The following is a 10,359-nucleotide window of genomic DNA, read 5'->3' as shown; positions in this document are numbered from 1 at the left end:
CTGGGTGGTATTTATAGTGTGGGGTTCCGGGTTGCATCCTGCCTCCTTAGGAGTCCATCGCTTTTCTTACTATGTGCGCCGTTTCTAGGATCACACTCTTCTGCATGAGTCCTGAAGCTACTTCAGCCTCTAGTTTTTCCAGATTCCTTTTCAGGGATCTTGGGATCGTGCCTAGTGTCCCTATGATTATGGGTACAATTTCCACTGGCATATTCCATATCCTTCTTATTTCTATTTTCAGGTCTTGATACTTATCCATTTTTCCCTTTTCTTTCTCTTCAGCTCTGGTGTCCCATGGTATTGCGACATTAATGAGTGATTCTTTCTTCTTGATTTTGTCAATCAACGTCACGTCTGGTCTATTTGCACGTAGTATCACCCTATCCGTTCTGATACCATAGTCCCGGAGGATCTTTGCTTGAACCCTATTCATATAATAGTTAAAGATTATTATTATTATTATTATTATTATTATTATTATTATTATTATTCAGAAGATGAAGCACCTTTATTCATATGGAACAAGCCCACCACCACAGGGGCCACTGACTTGAAATTCTGAAGCTTCTTAAGGAGTCCATTTGAAAGAAATAACAGAGGGTAACGGGAAATGCAGAAAGAGGAGATTAGTCATGAAATAAAAAATAAATTAAATGAATAACTAAATAGTTAAAATGCGAGTAAATGAATAAGATACCAGGAGAATTGTTTTGGTAATGTCTAGCATCTTCGTTTCAACTTTGAAAGAAAATATCAATTACTTATTTTTTTAGTTTGCAGAGCTCTTTTTTTTACACTTTTTTTTTTTTAGTTATTTCGTTTTTTTTTTACATTTTTTGTGAATTAAAGTGTTTTTTACACTTTTTTGTGAATTCAAGTGCTCTTTTAAAACTTTTTTTTTGTGAATTCGTGTTTTTTAAACTTTTTTTTAGTGAATTCAAGTTCTTTTTTTTTTTACTTTTCTAGTGAATTCAATTGTTTTTTTTTTTTTACAGTGAATTCAAGTGGTTTAGAGCAGTGGTTCTTAACCTGGGGGGCACGCCCCCCTAGGGGGGCGTCAGCAATTTCCAGGGGAGGCACGAGCCCTAGGGAAAAATGAATAAGAAATTCTCTAATAATCTTCGTTATTCTATTAACAAGAGTGAGGAACTAATATTCAGAAGTCTATGAAAGAATGCAAAAGTATGGCCTTATAACGTTACTTTCCTAGAGTCTACTACTCTACTTAGGCTCGTTGGGCTGACCATGTTTTGTAATTATTGACCTCCCTTCCTATCCCTCGAAACCCCTTCTCTTTCTCCTTTTTTGTATTTTCCTTTAAATCTGGGAGGGAATTTTACTCATAGATGCAAGGGGGCGTGAAAGAAAGGGCTAACTCTTAGAGGGGGCGTGGTAATAAAAAGGTTAAGAACCACTGGTTTAGAGAGAGAGAGAGATAGAGAGAGAAACTCTGCCATCGTAGATCCACATTAAAAATATTCAACAACTTCAATAAAATGGGATCTTACTTATCATCCATCTTTGCAAACACATTTTGGAAATGTGAATTTATCATCCTTAGTCCAGAAATAATTTCACTTAAATGAATATTTCTACGGTAAAAAAAAATTAACCAGAAAAACCATCTAGTATGACTAATACTTGCTCGATCCAGTCACAAGTAAATTTCATAAAATGAATAAATAAATAAATAAATGGTAGGTAATTAGCGCATTCATTCATGATACACAGGTAAGGCACAACGATTTTGGCAGGACCAGAAACGGCGTCTACGTAGGTTACGCAGGTTAACAAATTGGATCAGCTTCGTGACAAAGAGAGAGAACTTTGCCACCATTTCTGGGACTGCTGCAGAGAGGTATAAAAAGCGTCCCACCCTTAAAGATAATATAGTTTTATCTATCTCGGCTTGATCCGCTTAGAGTACCCTAGAATATTACTCTTTCTGTTTATTAATTAACTTACATTGTTAGCTGTTTATTTAGCCACTCGTTAATTTAAATTTCCTTTTGTGATATCTGATCTCTTCTAAATGTATTTCCAATTACCTACTCCGTTATCTCTTTCAAATGCGCGCCATAATATTCTTTGGAAGCTTCATAATTTCAAGTCAGTGGCCCTCGTGTGGTGTGGGCTTGTTCCATATGAATAGGTTTAATTTCTGAGTAATGATAATGGTAATAATAAATTCAGCCCAATGCCAATCGCTGGGACCCATGATCGTCATCCAGCACTGAAAATCATACTGGGGAAAGTAAGACGAGAGAAATGATATGAGCGGAGCCACAGCTAGCAAGAAACGGAAGAGGTCTCAACTAGGGGCTTGAAGTACGCCGCTTAGAACTTTTCGAAGTAAATGCCCGCGCCTACAGCTCATCGCGCGAGGTGCACTGACGGCACTCAACCGTCCTCCCACAACCCACCTCACCTCCTTCTATCCAAGGGATGAACCGTGAACAGTAAGTAGCAGTTTTGCCAAGATGCGTCGAATCCAGATCTAAAGAAAAGGGTAATCTGTTTCGCACAGGTGCTGATGAGAACCGCGCTTGGGTGCCAATGTCACAGCTCAAGGCAAAGAAGTTATTGAGGAAATTGGAAGTCTAGTAAAAATATATGTATTTATTTATTGATAGTTATTTGGAATTTGGTAACAAGCCTTTTATGGCATACTAGTTTGAATGTGGGCTTCGTAGGGAAACATATTTTTTTAAGATTGCTCTCTCTCTCTCTCTCTCTCTCTCTCTCTCTCTCTCTCTCTCTCTCTAAAAAAAAAAAAAAAAAAAAAAAAAAACACACGTAGGCACTAAATCGTACGTAGCCATTCTCTGTTTTGTTGTTCAATTTCTGTAACAACTCCTATTTCATTCCGGAATCTGTTGATTCTGGAAACTCTGGATTCTGGAAACATCTGGATTCTGGAAAATCTGGATTTTGGAAAATCTAGATTCTGGAAAAACTGGATTCTGGAAAATCAGGATTATGGAAAATCTCGATTCTGTATAATCTAGATCCTGAAAACTCTGGTTTCTGGAAAGTCTGGATTCTGGAATCTCTGAATTCTGGAATCTCTGGATTCTGGAAGCTCTGGATTCTGGAAAATCGGGATTCTGGAAAATCTAGATTCTGGAAACTCTGGATTCTGGAAAGTCTGAATTCTGGAATCTCTGGATTCTGGAAAGTCTGGATTCTGGAATCTCTGAATTCTGGAATCTCTGGATTCTGGAAGCTCTGGATTCTGGAAAATCGGGATTCTGGAAAATCTAGATTATGGAAACTCTGGATTCTGGAAAGTCTGAATTTTCTGGAATCTCTGAAGAGGTTTCAAATGGATTCTGGAAAATCTCTGGATCTTTGGAAATTCTGGAAATAATGAAAAAAAAAAACTAATTCTTGAAATCTCGTGTGGATTCTGGAAAATCTGGATTCTGGAAGCTCTGGATTCTGGAAACTCTAAATTCTGGAATCTCTGGATTCTGGAAAATCTGGATTCCGGAAAATCTGGATTCCGAAAAATCTGGATTTTTGAAAATCTGTAAGGTCTGGATTCTGGAAAATCTAGATTCTGGAAACTCTGGATTCTGGAAAATCTTTATTCTTGAATCTCTGGATTTGGAAACTGGATTCTGGAAACTAGATTCTGGAAAAATCTGGATTCTGGAAACTCTGGATTCCAGAAAATCTGCACTCTAGAAAAATCTGGATTCTGGAAACTCTGGATTGTGGGAAATCTGGATTCTGGAAAATCTGGATTCTGGAAACTCTGGATCCTGGAAACTCTGGAATCCTGCTAAGTGTCGAACGACAGAAGCGCACTATTCTCACACTCCAAGTCGACCTCTCACACACTTCTGTGACCTTTCACACAACCGATAAGTCGAGAAGTCGCCTCACTGACAAAGGTGTCACAATCTCACCCACCGACTTTACGATGCCTGTCGCATCATCCTGTTACAATATACTTTCCAACGGCCGAAGTCTGTAGATAATTTTCCATATACTTTTCCAGCGGCGGAGTCCCGGATTATCTATTGTAAATACGAGGACTCATCCACTCTTTCTGCTCGTAGATTTATGCATACGAAACTACTTCAGAAGAAAGACTTCCTCTTTGTCCTCCTCCTCTTCTTCTTCTTCTTCTTCTTCTTCTTCTTCTTATTCTTCTTCTTCTTCTTCTTCTTCCAGCGTAAGCTGGGGCCTCACGCCAGCACGGGCTCTTGCTCTTGGTCAGCACGTATTCTAAGCATACGAGACTGCAAAATCTATTTTTGGACTGGCCTCTGAAAACGTCGCTTGTAGGAACAAGATGAAAAATTAATTTAACTAGGTCAAATGACTTTCCTAGCTTATCTCCATTTGCCATGGAAAGAGAGAGAGAGAGAGAGAGAGAGAGAAGAGAGAGAGAGAGAGAGAGAGAGAGAGATTTCAACATCGTTCATATCACAGAGAGAGAGAAAGAGAAATATTTCTAAATAGTTCATATGGTGTTTGTGAATAGCTATATAAGAATATACTTCTGTCTATTTTTCGTTAGAGAGAGAGAGAGAAAGAGAGAGAATGTCGTGCTTCGAGAAATGATTTCGAACGGGGAAGAAAATTAAAATAAAAAAAATAAAAAAATAGAACACCCTAACAAATACGGTACTAAAAACCCAAACGGAGAAAGAGAGAGAGAGTGAGAGGGGGCGAGTGCATCTGAGGGAAATGGATGGAAAAAGAGGAATAACACAAAAGAGAGAAAAGTGCGAAGGAAAAAATGTCGGAGAAGGCAAACAAGCAGAGACTTCAAGTGATCTCCGGGGAAGGGAATGGACCACAGAGAGAGAGAGAGAGAGAGAGAGAGAGAGAGAGAGAGAGAGAGAGAGAGGCCAAAAAAATGATACTGCATGGAAGGAAAAGCAAACGGAGAAAGAGATGAAAGCGTGTGCGGTAAAAGAGTTTCTGAAAGAATATACGTAAATATATAGGGAGAGAGAGAGAGAGAGAGAGAGAGAGGAGAGAGAGAGAGCAAAACAAAATTCCCAGAATGGTGATTGTTATATCTTCCCAGAAAACTTTCTGAAAAGAAAGTAGACAGGGAGGGAGGGGGGTGAGGAGGAGGACGGACCTCATGACAGACCCGACTTAAACGGGACCCGTAACCCTTCGCATGTTATCCGGGCTCGTTCAGTGCGTAGCTTTTATGAATAATCCTCACTCGCGGGATCATTTCCCATAGCCATTTCTGATTCAATCTTATTGAATAAAAACAATATAAAGCCTTCTATTGACCTTGAATATATCCAGAGAGATACCTTGACCCTCTCTATCACTTATGAATGTGACGACAAGGCGTGATCCGACCTTCAGCTTAGTCGAGGCGAGCGCTTAAATCTACGGTCAAATAGAGAGTTGTTCCACCAACGAAAATTAATAAAAATACGCTCTATTTTATTAGAAATAATTGTCTTGTACTGTTTAACATGCACATTATTTATTATTTTTTACATTTTCATTCCAATAAATAAATCATAGATATCCTATCTTAAAATTCCTGTATCTTGAACTCGAAGCGAAACACCTTTTTCAGACCTTTTTCAGACCTTTTTCAGACCAACAAGAACAACAACAGCAACAACAACAACAACAACAAAGTAGTTTGTAGGCTCACTCCCCGAGTAAGCGTAAAATATATCAGGACGAGGTCACGTTCTGGCCGTTATCGGGGCTTATGTAAAATATCTTTGTACGTTTCTTTCATTCTGTATTTTCCTTGACCTCCTCTTATTTCTTCCAAATCACCAGACTCTTTGGGAGCTAAAGAATTTCAAGTCAGTGGACCCTGTGGTGGTGGGCTTTGCATCTTCCGAATAATAATAATAATAATAATAAAATAATAATAATAATAATAATAATAATAATAATATGTGGCGCCGTGGCAGAGTGGTTAGGTCGTCAATGGACTGGTTAAGCAACATTGGGGCTGGTCAGTCGTTGGATGGGGGTGACCGCTCTCCTTGGCGTTGATTCCTTGGGAAAGGATCTTTACCATAATTTCCTCAGTCTACTCAGCTGTTAATGAGTACCTATCCCTGATGGGGTAGGGTCCAGCTATGGGTTAAATAGCAAAACTCGGGTATTCAACCCAACTGAAGGGGAAGACGGTCTGGTACTTGGAGGTCGTCATCCAGCAACTGACCACCACAACGACAGTAACCAACAGCCTGAGATTGGAGCTACAGAAGCAAACCAAAGGCAGAAATGGACAAGAGAAGAAAATAAGGAAATATGGAGATTCTACATCAGAAGCAAACCGACGGAAGAGAGGATATAGAAGAAGGTTGGTCAACATCTGGAATGAGAGGAATAACACCCCCCAAACAGAGCAGAGGCTGGCAGACCAAGTAAGGAACATAAAGAAAAAGAACTGGCTCTCCCCAACAGAAAGAGAAGAACTGGAAAGGGAAATGTCGCACGACAACGAATTACACGAAGAAGAACTGAGGGACGATGCCACAGAAGACGACAGGGATGATGAGGTATCAAACAACGACAAACGAAGAAACGCCGACGAAGTAACAGAGAGGACGGAATGGGTAGAAAAGATTAGACAATGGATGGAGCCAGATACAGAGAGAACAAAGATCCCCTCCATGAAAGCCTACAACACCAAGAAATTAAGGGAGAAAACAAGTGAGGTCAATGAAATAATGGGCATAATACACACCACCAGTATCACAGAAACAAATAACTTGGCATATGCAGGAGCAAGATTAGTAGCAGAACTGATGGGGATTCGAACACCAACACCACCAGCACAACCAACCCAACAGAAACCAAAACAGCAACCTCCTTGGAAAAGGCGCCTGGAAAAGCAAATCATGGTGATGAGATCTGACTTGAGTAAACTGAAAGAGATGGCAGGAAAAAGGCTAAGAAGCAAGAAAACAAGGGAGGAACTCAACGAGAAATACAAAGTACAAGAGAGGGGACTAAACAACACAATAGAAGATGTAAAACAGAGGCTTATGGCCAAAGCACATAAGATCCAAAGGTACATGAACAGGAATAAGGGATACCAACAGAACAAACTATTCGGAATCAACCAGAAAAGACTATACAGCCAATTAAGAGGGGGAAGACAACCACCAAAAAATTCCTGAAGCCGAACCAAGAGACTCTGGGAAAACTTATGGAGTAATCCGGTATCACACAACAAACATGCAATATGGCTCCAGGAAGTCAAGGAAGAAGAAACAGGGAGAATAAAACAAAGATTCACAGAGATCACGACAGACACAGTCAGACACCAACTTAAGAAAATGCCAAACTGGAAAGCCCCAGGTCCCGATGAAGTCCATGGATACTGGCTTAAAAACTTCAAGGCCCTACACCCACGAATAGCAGAACAACACCATGCACCCAAATGGATGACCACAGGAAGAACATTCTTAGTACAAAAAGACAAGAGTAAGGGAAATATAGCCAGTAACTACAGGCCTATCACCTGCCTACCAATAATGTGGAAGTTACTAACATGTATCATCAGTGAAAGGCTATACCATTACCTAGAAGAGACAAACACCATCCCCCATCAACAGAAAGGCTGCAGAAGGAAGTGTAGGGGCACAAAAGACCAGCTCCTGATAGACAAAATGGTAATGAAGAACAGTAGGAGAAGGAAAACCAACCTAAGCATGGCATGGATAGACTATAAGAAAGCCTTCGACATGATACCACACACATGGCTAATAGAATGCCTGAAAATATATGGGGCAGAGGAAAACACCATCAGCTTCCTGGAATAAGACTAGAAGGGGTTAATATCAGGAGAGGGATCTTCCAGGGCGAGTCACTGTCGCCACTAATCTTCGTAGTAGCCATGATTCCCATGACAAAAGCACTGCAGAAGATGGATGCCGGGTACCAACTCAAGAAAAGAGGCAACAGAATCAACCATCTGATGTTCATGGACGACATCAATCTGTATGGTAAGAGCATCAAGGAAATAGATACCCTAATCCAGACTGTAAGGATTGTATCTGGGGACATCAGGATGGAGTTTAGAATAGAAAAATGCGCCTTAGTCAACATACAAAAAGGCAAAGCAATGAGAACTGAAGGGATAAAGCTACCAGATGGGAGAAACATCAAACACATAGATGAGACAGGATACAAATACCTGGAAATAATGGAAGGAGGGGATATAAAACACCAAGAGATGAAGTACAAGATCAGGAAAGAATATATGCAGAGACTCAAGGCGATACTCAAGTCAAAACTCAACGCCGGAAATATGATAAAAGCCATAAACACATGGGTAGTGCCAGTAATCAGATACAGCGCAGGAATAGTGGAATGGACGAAGGCAGAACTCCGCAGCATAGATCAGAAAACCAGGAAACATATGACAATACACAAAACACTACACCCAAGAGCAAATACGGACAGACAATACATAACACGAAAGGAAGGAGGGAGAGGACTACTAAGTATAGAGGACTGCGTCAACATCGAAAACAGAGCACGGGCATATCTGAAAACCCAGTGAAGACGAGTGGCTAAAGGGTGCATGGGAAGAAGGACTAATAAAAGTAGACGAAGACCCAGAAATATACAGAGACAGGAGAAAGACAGACAGAACAGAGGACTGGCACAACAAACCAATGCACGGACAATACATGAGACAGACTAAAGAACTAGCCAGCGATGACACATAGCAATGGCTACAGAGGGGAGAGCTAAAGAAGGAAACTGAAGGAATGATAACAGCGGCACAAGATCAGGCCCTAAGAACCAGATATGTTCAAAGAATGATAGACAGAAATAACATCTCTCCCATATGTAGGAAGTGCAATACGAAAAATGAAACCATAAACCACATAGCAAGCGAATGCCCGGCACTTGCACAGAACCAGTACAAAAAGAGGCATGATTCAGTGGCAAAAGCCCTCCACTGGAGCCTGTGCAAGAAACATCAGCTACCTTGCAGTAATAAGTGGTACGAGCACCAACCAGAGGGAGTGATGGAAAACGATCAGGCAAAGATCCTCTGGGGCTATGGTATCAGAAGGGATAGGGTGATACGTGCAAATAGACAGACGTGACGTTGATTGACAAAGTCAAGAAGAAAGTATCACTCATTGATGTCGCAATACCATGGGACACCAGAGTTGAAGAGAAAGAGAGGGAAAAAATGGATAAGTATCAAGATCTGAAAATAGAAATAAGAAGGGTATGGGATATGCCAGTGGAAATCGTACCCATAATCATAGGAGCACTAGGCACGATCCCAAGATCCCTGAAAAGGAATCTAGAAAAACTAGATGCTGAAATAGCTCCAGGACTCATTCAGAAGAGTGTGATCCTAGAAACGGCGCACATAGTAAGAAAAATTATGGACTCCTAAGGAAGCAGGATGCAACCCGGAACCCCACACTATAAATACCGCCCAGTGATAGAGCAAAAAAAAAAAATATATAATAACAATAATAATAATAATAATAACAGTAAATGGTGTATCGGGAATAATTATTTATTTATTTATTTACTTACATTTCACCTTTCCTTATAATATAACTCTCTCTCTCTGCAACTGATTTCACTTTGGAACCTTTGGGTTTATCATAGTCTGTTGACTCTGTCCATAAAAGAATGTCAGCTGGTTTCATTGTTATTATTATTATTAGTATTATTTATTCATTTATTATTTTGTTTTGGAGGACTGTGACTATCACAGTCCTCCAATTCGACTGGGTATATTTATAGTGTGGGGTGGTTCCAGGTTGCATCCTGCCTCCTTAGGAGTCCATCACTTTTCTTACTATGTGCGCTATTTCCAGGAGCACACTCTTTTGCATTAGTCCTGGAGCTACTTCGGCCTCTAGTTTTTACTGATTCCTTTTCAGGGATATTGGGTATCGTGCCTCCTAGTGTCCCTATGAATTATGGGTACAATTTCCACTGGCATATCCCATACCCTTCTTATTTCTATTTTCAGGTCTTGATATTTATCCATTTTTTCCCTTTCTTTCTCTTCAACTCTGGTGTCCAATGGTATTGTGACATCAATGAGAGATACTGTCTTGATTTTGTCATTTAACGTCACGTCTGGTCTATTTGCACGAATCACCCTATCTGTTCTGATACCATAGTCCCAGAGGATCTTTGCCTGATCGTTTTCTATCACTCCGTCAGGTTGATGCTCGTACCACTTATTACGGGAAGGTAGCTGGTGTTATTATTATTATTATTATTATTATTATTATTATTATTATCCAGAAGATGAACCCTATTCATACGGAACAAACACACCGCAAAGGGCCACCGACTTGAAATTCTGAAGCTTCCAAAGAATATAATGGCGTCCTCTGGGAAGAAGTG

The sequence above is a fragment of the Macrobrachium nipponense genome, chromosome 17 (genome assembly GCF_015104395.2).
Source record: "Macrobrachium nipponense isolate FS-2020 chromosome 17, ASM1510439v2, whole genome shotgun sequence".
Classification (NCBI taxonomy): domain Eukaryota; kingdom Metazoa; phylum Arthropoda; class Malacostraca; order Decapoda; family Palaemonidae; genus Macrobrachium; species Macrobrachium nipponense.
Note: the sequence above shows the minus strand (reverse complement) of the source record.